The sequence below is a fragment of the Oxyura jamaicensis genome, chromosome 1, assembly GCF_011077185.1.
Source record: "Oxyura jamaicensis isolate SHBP4307 breed ruddy duck chromosome 1, BPBGC_Ojam_1.0, whole genome shotgun sequence".
Lineage (NCBI taxonomy): Eukaryota > Metazoa > Chordata > Aves > Anseriformes > Anatidae > Oxyura > Oxyura jamaicensis.
Genome location: NC_048893.1, coordinates 57,396,154 through 57,414,198, shown reverse-complemented (window position 1 = coordinate 57,414,198; position 18,045 = coordinate 57,396,154). Strand labels below are relative to the sequence as shown.

The 18,045-nt window shown below is 38.5% G+C and overlaps 1 long non-coding RNA gene across 1 annotated transcript in view; it reads right to left on the bottom strand.

Annotated features, from left to right (window-relative positions):
- Positions 1-5,802: 5,802 nt before the first annotated feature.
- LOC118175486 overlaps positions 5,803-18,045 on the bottom strand; it is a 28,005-nt gene continuing 15,762 nt past the window's right edge. The window contains exons 2-3 of the long non-coding RNA XR_004754989.1: positions 12,507-12,607; positions 5,803-7,597 (exon numbers count right to left, since the gene is read on the bottom strand). This is a non-coding gene — a long non-coding RNA (uncharacterized LOC118175486). The remainder of the gene's footprint in view (positions 7,598-12,506; positions 12,608-18,045) is intronic.

Genomic DNA, 18,045 nt, shown 5'->3' with positions numbered 1-18,045 from the left:
TTCCTGTCTTCCAAGCACCACCAGTACCTGGCCTCTATCCATCTCAGAACATGACTGACATTGTTTTCCCACATTTATTTGATGTAGGAATTGACGCCCAACCTGAATTATCAAATCACTACCCTCCTCTGCATCAAACGAATTCTGCCCACTATCATGCCCACTATCACCATGTATAAACACTTCTCATTCATATTTCTATGGGAAATTGCCCACACAAAAAATGCTAGGACAAGAAGCTATTGAAAGTAATTGACATGCCCATTTCCAGATGTTCTTTATACAAGGCCTTTACTTTTTTTTCAGGATTTTCAACAACAGTAATAACATAGTTATATGAACACTCACATCAGTAGGCATTCATGTGTTTTACTTTCTCTGACAGCAAAATAAAACTTCTACCCAGTAACTTTTAGATATTTTTGATGGGTTTGGAAATTGTGAAGATATGCACGGACACATACACCTACATATAGTATTTCATAAGTTTCATCCAATTTTTCCCATTGTAGTGTTTATGAAATACTCTTATCTGTATAAATACATCGCTATAGTTAAAGCCAGAGAAAGAGTGCAAACAAATTCATGTAATATTGGAGAAAGAAACAATCATTGAATTATATAGCAGCCAAGAGCTTTTAGGTCCCAAAATCAAGCAATTGGACCTTCAAAAGCAAGTGCTATTTGAGACTAGCCATCCCTGAGATGTGTAATGAAGACAAAGTGAGAGATCAGAGGGAAAAAAAAAAAAAAAAAAAAAAAAAAAAAACTACACATGCATGAGCTGAGATCAGATAAGAAAAGGGACTAGAAAGTGGGGGATAAACTAGCAGTTTATCGAGGGAATCATAGCATTTACTATTATACACACAGGCTGGTGCACTTTAATGAGAATGTAAACGCAACATATAAAAGTTAAGAAGGCTTTAAGGAAACAATCCTCAGCTTACGTGTACCATCCTGAGTCTTCGACAATTGCCCAGTAAAACAAGGGTCTCAGTTCTTCAGCTTGGATTCAATTTCATGTAAACCTGTCAGAAAGTGTTACTATAAATGAGAAGAAAGAAGGGCCAAGAGATTTTTATCAGATTCTGAATATTAACAAGATTAGCAGTATAAGTCACCAACCCCTTATTTTACCATAATTGTCTTGGCTTTCCATTTTATTCCAAGAAAACATATCTGAAGAAATACTTGAAAGTGAATGTTAGAAGAGTTATTGATCAATGGAATCTTAAATAAATGAATAATATAACACTTAAAAGACCTCTTAAGAGGCTTATTTTTGTTGTCGATGATCTGTGAAAGAGAACAGAAACTGCAACAACAACAAAAAAATCATCTGGATGCCTTCTCTTCCAATTTTTTGCATGTTAGAGAGAGTTACTCTAACAAAGGTGATGGCCACACTGCAAATTTGCCTCATGTCCCAGCAAATCTCCTGCCCTCTGCCCAGTGCCTGCCCAAGAACAAAGACCAACTTCGTGTTGCCTGCATGGCTCCATGAGCGCTTCTGTCCCTAGCAAGTGCAGAGGCGAACAGGGATGTGCAAGCCACTTCAAGGCAATCTGCAGTGGGGGATGTTTCCTCCAGAGTGGTGGAAAGCTGATTTCAGAAGATGCTCCTGCTGGTTTCCATCACTTAGGATAATTTTTTGTGACTTCACTGTTGCATCATCCATAACAACAGTGGCTGAGCTGCTCAGAAAGGTTAGCCTTAGCCTCTCCATCCTGCAGAAACTTAAAATCCAAGCTATGGGACACAACAACCTGGCTGTGGGGAGTTGCTGGATAGATGGGCCCCAAGCTACCAACAAAATTCAGGTTCAGACCTAAGCCAAGCATGCAATAATGACACCCTCCAAACCAAAACGCAAGACCTGCAGGTAATATCACTTGCTTCCATTGCTTCCTTGCTTCCATTGGGTTTATTTCCTTTATTTTCATCTGCTTTCACTGCATGTTTTGTGGTGCTCCTGCCAAAGCCAACAAAAATATTACAGTAGAAGGTCTTGGCTCCTACACAGAATCCTTTTGCCTTTAAAGAAACTGATAGTGAGAGAAAGCGTCTTTACCTCTTCAAAATACAACCCATTGAGGACAGATACCTAGGCTCACTTGGTGATTCTGAATAATCTAAAAAAAAAGCCAACAATAATTAATAATAATAATAATAAAATACTATATGCATTAACAGCAGCAAACGCTGTCATCTGCAAAATAAGCTGTATAATCAAGCCACTTTGATCAGGTAAAAATGCAAGGAAGTGACAATGTTTTTTTTCTGAATTTTAGAACTCTTAAGGAGTCTCAGGGGAACAAAATGATAATCTGCATCTTGGTCTGGTGCTGGGGCACCATAGAAAAGCTGATGTTCAGGTCACAGTTGACTGCTTGATTTTCATTCAGACAAAACTTGCCAAAGAATCAGGCAGGTGTAAAGATTTATCTGTAAAGACTGAGATAACGCAAGCAGCATGTTTGCAGGAAGTACTATGCCTCACCACTGTACACCTCCCTGCTCCACAGCAAAGCAAAGGAGCATAGGCTGACTTAAATCATCCTGAGTGGAACTTCAAGCCCATTCATTCTACTTTCCAAATTTTGATGGGCTAAGACTATGCACATATTCAGCTTCTGCATCTGGTCTGAAGAGTGCCATTTCCTCTGCACATGCTTTCTGAACATGTCCTATGGAAGAAGTAGGGAGGATCTAAAAATTCTTAAGTGAAAATATCTGTGAATACAGTTTCAGCTGCAAAACTTTTATGGATCTGGATTTCCTTGGTCACTGCTTACTGTAATTAACTTCTTGAGAATATTTTTTGCTAACTGCAGCTCATAAATAAATGTGGTTGGATTGGCCCAATTACAGAACATGAGCAGACTTTTCATAAATAAAATACCCTTAATGTCTTCACACTAATTGTTCTGTAACTCTAGCCTCGCTTGTCCAGGAGTAGCTGTGCTAATACACTGTAAATCAATTTAGCAGTTCCATTCACACATTGACAGACTCTGTGACAAACAGGATCACATTTCCTATCTAGACAGTCCCTACTAAGCAGTCGGTTGGAACAGAGTAATTTGAACAGGTTCACATTAAAAAATACATGATATTACCCTGAGGAAGATGTCGTGCTCTTGTATCTGTCCCCATCCCTACAACAACTTATTCTTCTGTTAAATAGCTAAATGTTCTTTCTGTGGTCATACTCATTACAAAACTTCAGCAAAACAAAATGAAAACACTAAGCAATTAAGAAAAATAATGGCTCTATCATTCCTTTAAGAGCACAGTTTAACAGCTAGCAGTGCAGCTAGCTTGGTGCAGCTCTGAGGTCTGCAGTCCCCAGCTGAAGGCCTACACATACTGTCATCAGAGCATCTCCAGATGTGTGTGGAGCACGTCCAATATGCAGGACAAGCACAGGGTAGTGACAGGGATAGGGAGAACCTGTTCTTATCCATGTGCTTCCAGATTCTGACTTTTTTTTCTTCTTTAGCATCAGTGTCCTTTATTCACTACTCAGTCTCCTGATTTTGTCCAAGGAATGAGCAGCTGGTTAGCACTGTGGCAGCATAGACTGCTGTCTGGTTTGGGAAAACAGCAATACTTTGGGCAAAATTTGTCTTAGACATGCAGAGTCATTCTGCCTTCTTTAATGCCAGACACCAATAAGGTAAGGTATTCGTTTAGCAAGAAGAGCAGCACATTATTAGAACAAACCACACCAACCTGCTGCTTGCATTAGGCAAGAATATTAGGTTGGGTTTCAGAGTGCTGTATTAGCAATACCATCAATTTCTCTTTGTTTAATAACCTTACGCAGTTCATTTTTGTTAGCTGTTATAGTTTAGTTATTTGAGCCTCCCCTTGCTTGCAAGATGAGAAGCTGAACATCCCCAGAAAGCTGATCTATTCAACATGAAGATAAGATTTTTGCTGAAAGGAAAATATGTCTTTTCAGGGAGGGCTATAAGATAGCTACCTTATCACCTTGAGAAGTGCTGGATGTAACAATCCTGGTTAGGTCTCTCCCTCCTGCTCTCTTAGGGGAAGAAAAGTAGGCAGCACATATCACTTTAAGACTAGAGTTTGCCTGTGTCTGCTTCCTACTTATCTGGTAACCAATAGAGCAAGCAGCAGTCTTCAACTAAAGAAGATTCAGATAATTTTATTCCCAATTGCTTTTTGCAATATGTTTCAGGGGTAGATAAAGCTTTCCTGAGGGTACTTTGTGATTCTATTCCAGCAAACAAAGGAGCAATGAAAAGTAATTTACCTTCTGAAGTATACTGCATCTTGCAAATATCTCCTAGTAATAAAGAGATACTCAAGGCTATGTTAGATCCAGACCCACCCTACTGCAAAGAACAAGATCTTTGACAGTAATTTCAGTGTGGTAAAGTCAGACACATAGTGCACATCAGTAATGCATCCTTCTTAGTGCAGACACCCTGCACTGCATGTAAGGACACACAGACTTAAGATTCAATTACACAAGGTGCTGGGTGCTCTGGCCATGAACTACTTTGTGAGCAGCTACACTGAGAATGATCTATAAACTCACAGTCTCTTCATTCTGAAATGTTTTGGCAGTGAGAGGAAGGCCAGGGTGCAAGCCTACTTTAGGTCTTTTGGGACTCCAGGAACACCCAAACCAGAGTGTGGTCATCAAACAGAAAAGCCATATTCAAAGGCAGGAAGCAAGAAGAACTACAAAACTGAGGGTGCATATGCCCATGCAGTGCCAGTGAGAACCAGAAGAGACTGCATGACTTAGGGAATCAACCTTTACTTACAGTCATGCATGAACATGATCTTTCCTTTTCTCATCTTCCCACAAATGTTAAGCAAAATAATGGTTTACACCAAGTAATTCAGTGAGAATGTAAGTACTAACCCTACTATGGTTTTGCCATAAACCTTCACTAGGGGAGCTCTGAATTCAGAGACCAAGCTGGCTGTAACTACATTTTGTTAGTGTGAGTATAAAACTAATTTTTACCAAGTCTCTTTTTACAGCCAAGAGTTCTTTTTCTTCTCTCTTTGCAGCTTATAAAACACCTCAGTAATAGAGAAGAAAGTGTGAAAATGTATTCTTAAGTACTTACCAACGAACTGTCCTTATTCCCAGAGAACAAGCTCAACCAGAGACCTAGTTCACAGTCACATTGCCCCACAAACAGTCCTTTGCTGTGGCATCAAATAGATGCCAAAGTACTATTATCTGTAGTTTTCTGTATCATGAAACACATGAGGTCTCCAAGAACAGAAGAGGACCTCACTACACTGGGAGGTACATGCCCATGGAGAGCCACCAGGAGCTTGCACCGCTTGCTTCAGACTATATTTGTGCTCAGGTAAAATGTGAACAAAACACAGGGAACTCAGGAGCTTCTCTTTCCTACCTATGCCTTTTGCTTAATTTATTTGTTTTTAGTGTTGGTAGCTTTTAGTGTTGTTGTGTTTAGTGTTGATAGCTTTTCTTGATTTTAAAGTGGAAATTTTCAGTTGTCTTAGCCGTAGTCCTCAAACAAAAACTGTTCTCTCAGCCATAGTTGCAGGATGACAGAAGTGTTAATAAAAAATCTTTAAAATACCTTGTAACTAATATACTAACTGGAATAAAACATTTGTCAGCTAAATTGCTTAGCATTAAGGGGAATATGAGTTAGCTGGAGAGGTTTATTTTGACCACCGGAGGGCTCCTACATTTTTTCATTTATTAAATAAAAGTACTAAACAGTGGCTGGCCTCATTAAGAGTTACTGAAAGAATAATTTGCAGCTAGAAATATTTTTGATGAATTTCACCTTTATTTCTAAGTGAATCATTGTGGACAGACTGTGAACGTATTGAACCTATAAATTATTCAAAGCTTGTCACAAGTACTTTCATCAAATATTTCCAGATTTGCAAATGGTTCAAGTGTTGACATTCCATTGAATATCTGGCTCACAATTTACATTGTCACTTAAACTGTTAATGTACCAAAGACCATCTAAACTTTTAATTATGTATTCATTTGTATGAATCATTTAATTTGCATATCATTTGCCATATAGTACAAATGTACAGAAAAAAGGCCACTGCAGGCAAAGGAAAAACTTCTGGTTATTTGTGTCACTTTCAGATGAGGCTAAGCCTGCATATTGCTCATCCCTTCTGCAGTTGTATCATTGAGAAACAGAGAAACATCACTAACTTCACCGAGACAGAAAAAGCAGCTAGCATTTGCAATTTTTGTATCCCACCATACAACTGAAATGATGCTTTTTCCTTGAGCTTTAAAAACTGATATGCAGATCTTTGGGGGACAGGAAGGCAGGATCCTCTCTGATCTCTGTAGAAAACAAAGTAGTAGTTATTTTCAGGGTCCAAATCAAACATGTGGTTCTCACATCGACTTTCACCTGATATGCACATCATGGTCAGACTAAGTCACAAGCTCTCCTCAACTTCCTTAACAGTAATAGGTCACTTGACACATTCATTGGAGCTCTGATGAGTTAGAGGATCTGGACCTATTTACAGTTTAACCCAGTTTCTTCTAGTTCCAGATCTCCAGTGCCTTCTAGGCCAGCAGGGCCTGGATGCCAATCCCTGAAATTTCTCACAGATTTTATTCAGTCTACACTTAGACCTCTGTGTGGAAGACACCATATCCCCAGATCCCACTATTTTCCTTATGCAGCATATATACAATGTCAGTCCTTTGGGATTCTGCCCAGATATGTATATCCCTCCTGTCTTCTCTTGGTTCATGCCGTTTGTGTTACCAGCAGAGAAGTTTTGCTGAGATCTCAAGAAGGAACTGTCATTTTTAATCATTCCCTTGCAAATGTAACTTCCTTTATAAGACCACTTTGGCTTTGCTCAGTAATTGGAAGTTCTACTCATGAAACAGACATCAGGTAGGCATTATCCAATTGAACACTGTATGGTTAGCATAATTTACATGATGGAGCCAAATTAAACATGTCAGGTTGACAAAAATCTCCTACTACAAATTAACATACTCCTTTATGCACTCCTGATGACAGACAAAATGTTTCACACCCTTTAAAGTGAGAGGTTGCTGGGAGCCTGAGGAACTAAACCCCTCAAGTTCTCTGGCTTCCAATAAAAGAGCAGAGCAGTAAGTAGTTATCTACATTATAGGTCCCACTCATAAAGTAACTGAAATGACAAAATACCTTCTCCAGGAAAACAGAAGCAGGATAGGAAAAATAGTTCTCATACTTTGTTTATTTATTTAGATCAACTATGGGTCTTTAACATTTTTAAACATTCTGAAGAAATACAGCATGAGGCTTTCAATCCTCTTTAGGCTTTAATACGGGGGCTGGAGGGAGTTTCTAAAAGCAATGCACAATCTATTAATGCATTTTCCACATTCTTCCATTTCCACTCAAAATCCATAATATGTATCAAAACTTCCACGTTGATATGGAATTACACAAAGAAGGACACCTACCTAAAGCCCACTTTCCACTTATTTGTATGCTCACCTGTCTTTCCACCAACACAAAACACCTTATCTGCTTGAAGCAGAGCCTCACTGCCCTCCAGTGTGATGAAATCTCAACACCTGCAGAAAAAAAACAGATCAGCAATAGTCAAGTCCTTGGTGAGTTTTTAGGGGCCTGTGTCTCTTTTCCTTTTTGAAGTATAGGACGTTCTTCTCACTGTATGTTTTAGTCAGGTTCAGATCTAAGCACAAAGATTGGTTACAGTAGGAAATTCTTGAGGTGGAAACAACCAGCACACTCTGGGTTTGCGTTTTTTCCTTGGGAAACTTACCTCCAGGTTGCTTCCCCTCCTTTGGTTCTTGCCTCGCTTCCCCAGGAATATTGTAATCTCGTCTATGGGGTATGATGGACTTTGAAGCACAGTTTGGACAGAACTGGCTTAAATCGAGGTCAGTTTTCCTCATAGAAAACTTAGTGTAGAAAGATGCATTTTCTGATTAAAATAAATAAATAAATAAATTCCAATAGAAAGATCCTGCCTGGCTCATCTTCTGGGGTCTTTTTTTCCTCCTCAGATAAAAACAATAACCCCCACCCCAAAAGATAAAAAAGAAAAGGTCACCTGAGAGGAGAGGACGAGCAAACCATCCCACAAAAAAATTCTGCACTTGAACTGCCTCCATATTGCCAGATCGCCTCCAGCCAGTGCTCTCCTTCATGACCCCCCCCCTCCCAAAGGATGTCAAGATCCATTTCCTTCCATGTCAAACCGAATCCAGTTTCATGTGAGGTGTGGCCAGCCTCCCTCCTTCACTCCTGTGAGGCACCTCCCCTCTGAGGCCAGTCTTCCCTGGGTCAGGCTGCTGGATGGCCGGTGGGTCACTTGGGAAGGCCCTGCCAATACGCACAGGCACTCCTGGCACCTCATAGAAACCTGAAGTTTCTCTTCTGGAAGAAAATCTGCAAACTGACATGGCTTCTTCCACATGGCAGATCCACAGTGCCTGTCTTTTGATGTAGACTTCTTATGTTTGTCAGCCGGATGACCCAGCAAAACCCAAACTCCAAATTCACTCCTGTAACAAAAAGAATACGATTCCCGAGTACAGAAGAGTAGGCACGCAGCTCAGGTACGTAATCAGCTTTGAGGCTCATTCTTCAGGTTCTGATATAGATCTGGTATATTACTTTGGATAAATCGTGTACCGTCATGGTGATCACAAAACCGTAGTTCCCTGCTGTTTGTCATTGCCACGTAGACTGTGAAACAGATAACAGGGACCACTCCTCACCATTCCTTTCTGGATAATATGGCAAGGCCTCACCAGTGATCACGAGTGAGTATAACAGAAGTATACAGAGAAACAACATTTCCCAGTTTTAGTCAAAATTTGGCAGAGAAACAATTTCTTTTCCAAGTGCTACTTTCTGGGCTCTGTTTCAGCCTCTCATATCCAGTACACTGCACAGATTGTATCTGCTTATGTACCTCGCAGGGCCACAGCTGGAAGAACTGAGCCTATAACTCTTCCATGGCCAATTCTGATCCCATCTCATCCCATCTTCTCAGTGTTTGTCATCCTGTTGCATGTAAAACATGCTCTTATTTCACTCATCTTTTTAATTATGGTAGTAGAGGTTTAGCCCTGAATTATACGCAGTTAAGAAAGCTTCCCACCATCATGAAAAAGAACCCCTTCATGTTTTGTATCTTTAATACAGCTAATTTGCAGGGTCCTTTAAGAGCAGCTGCAAGCTTTATGTGTCAAACTACCACAAAACAAAAGAGAGTGTGGCAGTGTGTTGTGGGTTTTGCTGACACGGCACACTGTTTCAATTGAAAACAAGAACTAGAAAGAGCAGTTTGAGAAACCTGACACTAGCTGTTACCTTTTGAAATCACATCTTCAAAAATAAAGACAGGCATACATTTAATTTTTATTTTTTTAATGCAAGTGTGTTAGATGCTGTTGGAGACACAGGTGATGGGCAAGTCCTTCTGAAGAAACATCTGTTACAAAGGAGAAGAGAGGGAGATGGAGAAGGTGCCATTTTTCTATCCCTATAGTAAACACCTAATGCAGCGTAAACAGAGCAGGTCATGCGGTAAAACATGAAGAAGCTCTTTTTTAATCATCTGAATAGAAATTTAATATCTTTGCATTTGCTAAGTAAGGCAACTTGCCCAAGCAACCAGATACACAAAGCCATATGCATTTGTTCTGCTTTTGTTGCTACTGAACGAAGCTTCTAAGTCACAAGCATTAAGGCTGGTATTTACTGAGCAGTTGCACATGAGGGCTCATTAGGAAAATTGGGATATCCAAACATGTAAGGAAACCTGAGAAATCAAAGAAAAGAGCCACATATACAGCATGACAAAAAAAAAAAAAAAAAAAAAAAAAAGTAATAAAAATTTTTAAAAAAAATCGTGAGTGTTCCTGGTCATTTTGTTCTTCTAAATTATGAGGTGCAACAGCTAGGACCATTTCCCCAGGTCACCCCCAGCTGCTTGGTGATGCCCACCACACGTTGCAGCTGAGCAGCTGCAGCACATACCTAGGTCATGCTGTGGGGACCAGAGGACTGCCTTCTGCAGGGGTGATACACTGGAGAAAGCCTTTGATACCCCACTTGTCCATCGTGACTGAGCTTCACCAGTGCTACAACAAGAGCAGGAGAACAGGAGAAAAATGAATTATCACCACCCAGGACACCTACAGACTCTGGTAGCGCTGTTTAAGCATTGTATCAGTACTGTCTGTCAGTTTCCACGAGTTCACAGATACGTGGCCCTGGTTCTTTTTAAAGGGTGATTTCATAAGGTAAGAGCAGTGCCACTGTGACTAGTATGCTTTAGCCTCTCTTTTCTGCACTCCTCACAGGAAGGGTGGCTGCTGTCAAAAATCAAGGTCACATGAATATAGCAAAATTCACCTTTCCAGCCTGGGATAATGAAAACCAATTGACTATTCCAAATACAGTAGCAATTAAAAGGCTCATATTCAATAGACCAACAAAGCTCTGAAACAGCAAGACAACCCTCCACCAGCCTTTCAGCACAGCTGTTAACACCACTGAAAACACTACAACATGGGAAAGTCTTCCAAGAAGCCTGCAAAATATACCATCATCCTCTCCTAACCCTGGGGATAAATGCAGAACCAGACCTTCACATTTCCAGGAGGTATCAAATAATGCTCAGCAGCCCAGGACAAATTAGAAGCCTTTTGTGTCATAGCTGTAGAATTAGTTTTGCAGAGAACTAGCAAATCTTCCCTTTGCATGAGCAGAAAACAAAACAGGACCTCAGCTGAAGACTGGGTTATGAATAAATGCAAATTGCTAATCAGAATATCAGTATAAAAAATATTTCAGGAGACAGACACCAGAATTAGCCTCTGGATCAAACAGCTCTTTAGATGATATTTCAGTAGGCACATCTAAACTTCTGAGCTAAAATCTTTCACAACATGAGCTTTAAATAAATATCTTGCCTTAAAATATTTTTTTGTCCCAGTGGTAGTCCCTCTTCATAGCCAAGTTCAAAAATTTTAAGCACAACAAGAGCTCTGATGAGAAAGAGGGAGAGGGGCCATTCACCAGGCTTTGGGCATTTGCCTGGGATGGGGTTTTCCAAGTTCAAGCTCCTGCTTTGAGATGGGGACATAAAAGAAGTATTTTGTCTTGTAATGATTTGAGCAGCTCTACATGGTATCTCTTCCACATGCAACATCATTTCTAAAGTCCTCCATGCACCTATGACCTCTTTGTCCATCAGGTTCCATTTGTCTCTCCCCATTGGGCAAGTTTATGGCAAAGAGATAATTCCCTGAGGTCAGATTTTTATTTCATTTCCTTCTTAGCACTTCTAATAAGATGTTTTGAAAGCTCAGGAACTTCTATATATGCACCACTTGTCTACATATGCTCTTTTTCTGTCACTTTCCACTTAATTGCTCTATTCCTGATGAATATTTCTATCTTTTTTTTTTTTAAGTTGACAGCTCTCAAGCAAGAATTACCCTTTCTTCTATTTTTATACAGTTCCTAACATGGTGGGTTGTTGATATGGATTCTTATAATAATCATGGATTGTACAGTATTCCTCAGAGGACCATGGCTTTATTGATCACCATGTCATCATATGCAGCTGAGCTGTTCTAATATTTCAAATAGTTTGGAACAAATATAAGAAGCTGACCGATGCTTGTATGTGTCTTTGGTAACTACACATACTGATTATGTATAAGGAAGGGCTAAGATTAGCCATATTACAGATGGGGAATGGGGCTTGAAGAAACTCAAAGCCAGTCCCAGGGGACCTATGGCTCTGCAAAAAACTGGTTTCCAGATCACAGGCTAATGCCTTAACTGACGGACCCACCTCCCATTCCAGCAGGCACATGACATCCTGCTTCCTAGCAGTTATGTACTTTGCTTCCAGTGAGGCTTGTAAAATGCAAATTCCTAGTAAAACATATGACCTTTCCTTTCATGTTTGTGAATAAGATTTTATATATCCTCTTTATGAACAATTCCAACCATTCTCTTCACACCCTGAGTCATAGGTACAGCCATTCTTTGATTTCTTCTGTATTACTGGGTTAAGACTACAACCTATTCTTCACATATACACGCAAAATAGGTGGGTGTGAACACATATAAATATACAGACTCACACATGTATGTAACAGATTTATATACAGTTTTGACTCTTCCACTTTGCTTCCCTATAGGGAATTACTGAGACATAGTAGCCTTATGACTTGAAAGATGAGACTATGATATTGCTATTTTTTGCACTTCCAAGAAGCGTGCAGGTGTTTCAAAGCATTTATGAAATTGCTTGATTGACTCTTATATAGAAATCTATTGACAATAAGTTGAACCTTTGCAGCTTGGCTGTAAAAGATTTGATTATAGTAACAATACTAACCGTCATGAATGTCATAAATCTTAAGAGAAAGGACACATATGTCACATATAATGCATGAAAAAGTTGTCCTTTTATCATGGATAACTTACCATTGTGTAGATACTCTGCTGATCAGCTATTGCATTATTTGAATAAGTATCTGATGTCTTGTTTTCTTTCAAGGAGGCAGGTGCAGGATGAAGCAGGAAGCCTGCCAAGAAAGATGATAAATTGCCACTCGGTGCTGGGGACCAATGCTTAACATTAATGCAATGCTGCCAGGAATTAAAGCAGTAGAGTAATAAGAAACTAGGAAGAAAATAACTTCTCATCCTCCATTAGCAGATTGGCTCAATTTTCTTTACCCATTATAATTTTTAGTACATCTAAAACAAAACATTGTCATTGTGTCATTACAAGCCAAGTAAAACAGGTTTGGAAAACATCCTATGACTTACAAGCCATGAAACTATGTAATAATGATACCAGTTGCTTTTTTGGAAGGAGTGTTATCTTGAAGCTAACAAGTTCAAATAAAATTACATGGAAAAATAATTGCAAAGAAGTATGGTCTTCAGCTTTCAAAATCCTTCCCCACTTCAGCAAGTGCTACTCCCTGAGTGAACTGGCTCATTTGGTAACAGTGTGGCTGGAAGTGACAGAGAGCCCAGAATGTTCCCAGATTCCTTGTTTACTCCTTTAACTCCTTCTGCACTAAGTTGATCTCATGTAAGCTAACTTGGAAAATAATTTCATGTGACTTACATTAGCTTATGTGAGAAATATAGACAAATCTTGTAGCAAATTTATAACTGGGTGCCTACATGTGAGTTAAATACTGCACAAAATACAGCTTGAGCAGGAAGCTGGTCATTCATGTTGATCAAAAATCAGAATAATACTTCATAAATGCCGAGTTCTTAATAGTTTGACATTAGAAATGTGTTCATGTAGCCATCGTATCAATATATGTCAAGGGCCAGGTTACACACACATACTTCCCATTTTCCTATGCCACCAAATTAAACCAAAACAAATATATATCTTATTTCTCCTTTGTACATACAATAAAGTATGTGGGGAAAACATAAGTTTCCAAACTTTTCAGACTTTAAAATCTTTGACTTCCAAGGCAGCCAAAGCCGTGCCATAGCCAAAAAGTCAGGCAGTGATGCTCTGCTGGCATCGTGCTTCCCAGGAGAAAAACTCTGCCAGGAACAGGAATGCTCTTTGCAGGCTGAAGCATCTCATCTGTTTTAGTTTGTTCTTACCTAGGTGGCCAGGTCATAGGTATTCTAAAAGATCAACCTGCCCAAGAAACCATTTCTGAGCTGAAGGGTTTATGCTCTTTACCTCATTTTGGAGAGCCTTTCTGCATAGCCTTTGGACAAAAAAACTGGAAAACTTGGCCTTGGAATGATGCTTATTGTATTTGTTTTGAGCAATGGTTCAGGATCAAGTCTATACGTATTACTAGAGACCTGCCTCTGGTAGTTAAACAGGCTTCAATATGCTGTAAGTACACTATGAAATATTCTTCCCTGTCATTCAAGAGAAAAACTACTCTTGCTCTTATATAGCCAGTTCAGTAAGAATCTCTGTTCAAACCACCTGTTCTAAAATATTCAGGGCTTAACTATGGAAAATATACATCTGTTATTGCCTTCCTCTCCTCCATATAACTAAAATATCAATAGAGATATCACTTTGGGGCATCCAACCATGATCATAACCAGATCAGTAGGTACCAAGGAAACCCACATCAGCCTTTTACTAAACTGCTGACACACACAAAAATCAGCTAGGACTGTTTTCAACATTCATCCATCAGTAAAATTAAAATTAAATTGAAAAACTGTTTATCAATGTCATTCCTCTTTTTGAACCAGAATAACTTACATATAATCTTTATATTTTGAAACTGGGCCATAAGTCAAACAATTTATCTTCTGAAATCTTCATCTCAATAGAGGAAAGATACCTGAAGATGAAAACCATTGAAGAAACATTTTAAAGCTTGTACAGGATCTATACTCTCATCTATTACGTCCAGAAAAGTGCATGATATCCAGAATGAATGCTGAAAAGCTGTATGCTATTTAGTCTCATCTGCCTTTCTTCCAGAACTCTTCTTCGTGTTACCAAGACAAAGGAACGACAGGAGAGAGGAAGATAGTTCACCATCTAGGCAATGATTTTTCAAGTTGTACATCCTTCTGTAAGTTCTGATACTGAAACTATTCATTAGCAAATGTAGATGACATACTAGTTTTAATTGTTACACATGCAGTGTTTCTGTCCCTGTCGCAGTTTAACTAAGGCAATTTTCCTCTTTGCAGGTGTGACTGTCATGATTAGTATGGTTTCTCACATATTGTGCGTAATAGGAAACCAAAGACAGCAAAATTCAAAATATATGTCAAGCCAGTATGAAGCATTTTAAAGACAGTTCCCTAAGGAGAGAGTGAGACTCTGGCAAAATCTAAAGAAAAGTGTGTTGTTCTATCTACATCTGAAGTGAATGTAATAACCTGATGCCTAGCACTGAATGCAATACCACAAGGGAGGCAGTCTGTAGTCTGGTTGCTGCATCATTTCAGTCTGTATTTAACTGTGCCTTCCATGTATTTGGTAATCAGCATAACCTGCTCATGACGTACTGGAACCAATTTCAACCCCAGACCACTGTCACTGTTTGATCTTCTTTACCTCTCTACCTCTCTCCACTTCTCATTCTTTCCTTTAGCTAACGGAAAATCCTCAACAGAACTGTCTTGGCAGATAGTTGGACTTAGCATATTTACAGGCAATACATTAATTATTGTCCAGGTGAAGATTAGAAACACTCTGAACTAAAATGCCATTTATGTAAACGTCTTCCTACTGTTGATGATGGTAGTGGTAACATCCAACAGTATTTTGCCTCTAAATCATGAAACACATGAAACTTTGCTTTATTCCCAAATCATTGTAATTATGCTTTTTGTGATACATCTTTCCCCTGTTCTAGTGCTCCAGCAAAGAATGTCTGGTATCAGCCACTCATTCACTGTTATGTACATAACCAAAGCTCAAAGATCAGTTCAACCAGGGAAAAAATGTCACTAGTTATACTGAAAATATTCTAAAGGGTAAAAATACATTTGCAATGATTTACACATTTTGCTGTGAATGAATTGTTAAGATACATCACTGATATCCTGGCTTACTAACAGAGAAAGAAGTTATCTAAGAATTTCTTCTGAGAAGAGAAAGGGCAAGGAAATATGCCACAAAATTTAATTTTCAGCAAGACAGGGGTTAAAGAGTGTGTACAATATCCAGATTCTCCAGGGCTTTTCTGCATGTGTAGTCATGTAGACTATGCAAAGTAACTGAATGTGTTGTGCAAAGTAACTGAATGTGTTGTGCTTGACTCCCAGAGTTGCTAAATGTTGATTCAAAGCAGGAAACAGGGAAGAAATAGAGCCCGAGAATTGTTTATGTTTCACTGTATATTACTCTGGTAGGTTTTTAATATAAGGAGAAATAAAAAGAAACCTTCAAATGACTTTGTTTTTATTCTTTTAGGAAAATAATTGTAATATTCCTCTTGCAACATAGTATTGAGATTGCTTTTGTGATCCTTTTCTCTAGGGTCAACATCAGCAAATGTATTCCAGCTGAAGTTAGGTTCCAGGATCAGGTGATCTGAACCAGCATTCATTGAAGTGAATGATATTTTCAATATAAATCCCAGTTAAAGAGTAATAACTTAATTCCTTTAATTTACCTATCAGTCACCCTGCTGACAACAGTGGTCACCCTCAAGACTACCAGCAGGAAGATAAAACCCCAGCCGAGTGACTGACTTCGTTTCTCACCCAAGCAAGAAGAGCAAGAAATCCTGACCCAGCAACATATACATTAACTAATCTCAGCGAGACAAAGAGAAAGCAACTACTGCTTGTTTATTGATTTTCTGTACTGTGTTCATGTCTGAGAAACCTGAAAAGGAAAACATACAAGACAAGTGGCAGGCAGGTTCTAGTATTCTTGTGACTTACAATAAGTTATGTTGATATTTCCCAAATAATCAGTATTAAAAATATATATATTGCAGAGAAATTGATGCAATGATGGATTTTGTTTTGACATTATCAAATGATCCACAGTGATATTTCATCCCTCCAATTTGTTTTCTGTCTTGTATCATAACACAAATTATAAAATAAAAGATGAACAGTAAAACCTGATCAAAAAATAATTTGAACTTACAAAAAATCGCTGGGGATTTTTTAAAATAGTAATAAAATCAGTATGATTCTGGGAAACATACAGGTTTCCTGAAATCAAAAATCATTTTAAGGAAAATACACAAACAGGAAATTTTCAATCAGCCCAAATAAAAAGTCTAAGGTTGTTCAGAACCATTTAAGAAATCACCTAATTCTTTCAGAAATATTTCAGTAGAATTCAAAGTAAGAAGGAGAACTTTGTTTAGCTTTTGTTCATCATTTCTTTTAGTTCATTCTTATATGAGAAAAACAGCCATAAATGAAAAATCTTAATTACTGAACATCATTATTATGATACAGTGAAGATATCAGAGGCAATTAAGTTTCAGTATTTTCTTTACCACATGGGCAATATATGTCAGTGCATAGACAAACTTTTTTATAGCTATGGAACACAAGATTGTAGTGCTGTTCATTTACACATTCAATCTGATTAAATATTTTAAAGATGACAAAGAAAACACTGCAGAATAAGTACCACATCTGATACTAACCTTTCCTAGAAAAGAGGACTAACTTTTGACTGGATATTTGGATACAAGGCCTGAGAACACCTTAACAGTTTAACATTATCTCATTAGCATCAATTCAGTACTGAACTGAGATAATTCATGAGAGAATTCTATGTTGATGGACATAATAACAGCGATGAAAAATCATGGGTCCATTCTTTTACTTGAATCTAGTCACATAGAGATGTAGTTTGTCCTCTACTAAATATAGTGATTTTGGACTAGCACTTTTCATGCCTTTTCATGGAGATTTTATTGTCTACCATTAATTTTGTAGCATGCTAACATGCTTTAAAAAACAGTAGAAACTTGACTGAGTAGACTCAGTCTAAATGTGAGCGTAGAAACTTAATTTTAAATTTTCTTTTTGGATTTTAACCTCAGTGAAGAGCACACTCATAAAATGCTACGCTCTCTGCAAAGGTATTATGGTAGGCATGAGAAGGAATGAGCAGGAAAGCTTACCTGAGAGATATGGCTCTGTTTTGTCAGACAAGATATTTTATGTCAGGACAAAGAGGAGCCAGTGGATGGAAGAAGTCCTCCAAGATTATCTAAGGGCTCTTGTGAACCACTACATTTGGATGCTCAAGCTGCTATCTCATTTGTTGGGTCTAAGAACAGAAAAATATAGAAAACTGTCACAGTAGGCCAAAGTTTATGTAAAAGCAAAACTACATTCATGTGATGGCATTCAAAGTTTCATAAAGGTAAAATGTCAAAGATTTTTTTCAGTAGGCAACTATCACTGATGACACCAATGTTGCCTCTTCCTTAACTCAGTTCTCTGGAGCCAACATATTACTTTTACCAAAGAAAGACTTAGTAGTCGTCCCTTTCCCATCCTGTGGGCCTGAACT